The sequence below is a fragment of the Pteronotus mesoamericanus genome, unplaced genomic scaffold (genome assembly GCF_021234165.1).
Source record: "Pteronotus mesoamericanus isolate MK-2021 breed Mesoamerican mustached bat unplaced genomic scaffold, CSHL_Meso_final contig_73, whole genome shotgun sequence".
NCBI classification, from domain to species: Eukaryota; Metazoa; Chordata; class Mammalia; order Chiroptera; family Mormoopidae; genus Pteronotus; species Pteronotus mesoamericanus.
In genome coordinates this window covers 33,229,385-33,230,717 of record NW_026555245.1, presented here as the reverse complement: position 1 = coordinate 33,230,717, position 1,333 = coordinate 33,229,385, and positions in this window count along the sequence as shown.

Genomic DNA, 1,333 nt, shown 5'->3' with positions numbered 1-1,333 from the left:
GGTGTATGTGAAGGGGTAGGAAGGAGAGAAGGCAAAGGAGGCAGCCCACCACTTGAGCTGGGATGGGGCCAGCTGCAGGTGGGGAAGCACTATTGGGACTTCATTAGCATCTTCTCAACTGGAATACCCACCTGGAGGGTGACTTTTTCCCCTGACTAGACAGAAAGGAAAACCTAGACAGTGCAGAATAAGTACCAGGCCAACCAGTGTATGTGGGTGAAGAGAGCCCTGGACCTTGGGCCATTACCCTCTGAACCCCAGGCTGTTCCCCAAGGCTGTGCAGACAGCATCAGCCAGGACTCTTCCAACTTTATCCTTGGCCCCACCCATCCTTCTTCCTACCCTGCTCAGATGTCACCCATGATTTCATGGGGGAGGGTCTAGGGGTTCAGAGACAGCCCTCAACCGCGCAGAGACCACAGTCCAGTTCTGACATCAGAGCAGCTCTCCTGGTCAGGGCCTGTGCTGGGGTGGCGAGGGGCGCAAGTACTCCCTGCTGTGTGTCATGGTGTTGCTTTCATGTGGTGTCCTCTAAATACCTTTTCATTTGTAGTCTCATTGCTCTAAACATGTTTGCAATAATATATATAGTTGGAATAACTGTCCTCCCAACCCCAGACTTCTGTTTCTAAAGCAGGAGTGAAGCAAACTGCTCAAGGCAATGGGATCGGCACAACAAAATCTTTCCAAAGTGATGCACCTTTTTGGGATGTTGTGATTCAGGGCATGAAGGTGAACCGAGTGATCCAGTCCCTCTTAAAATGCTTTTCGGCTGCGCAGTTGTCAAAAGGAAGTCGGTGGGACAGATGGCGGTTGTGCACAGGTCCCAGCTGCTGATTAAATGGCCTCCGGCCTCTCCAGCCTGCCCCTGCCATCACCCAGGCCCACATCTGCTCGGCAGGCCTCGAAGTGGGAGGCAGAGGCCCTACTGAGCATCAGTACTGGGGGTGGAGGGCAGGCAGGGGTGTTTTCTTTGGCAGGGAAGGCTCAGAATCTCCACATGGCTAGCTGAGCAGGTGCTTGGCTCCTCCCCACTTTCAGGGTGCAACAGGAGCCTAGGAGCCTGTGACCCTTCCAGAACATGTGCTCTGGATTCTGGAAAAGACATCAGGGCTGTGCTAGGCTGGGCTCCTCTTTAAGCCACACTTCTGGGCCCCAGGTGCCTCGGTCCCTGTTTTTGGATCCTTGGACACCAACATGAGGAGTCCTGATGGCTTTTTCTTGTCGAGCCTGTAAGTGTGGCAACAAATCCAGCCTGATGCTAACCAAAAGGGTTCAGGAACTTTTCACTCCCGTGACAGAATCTAACACTGATTTTTCTTGGGTTTTTACT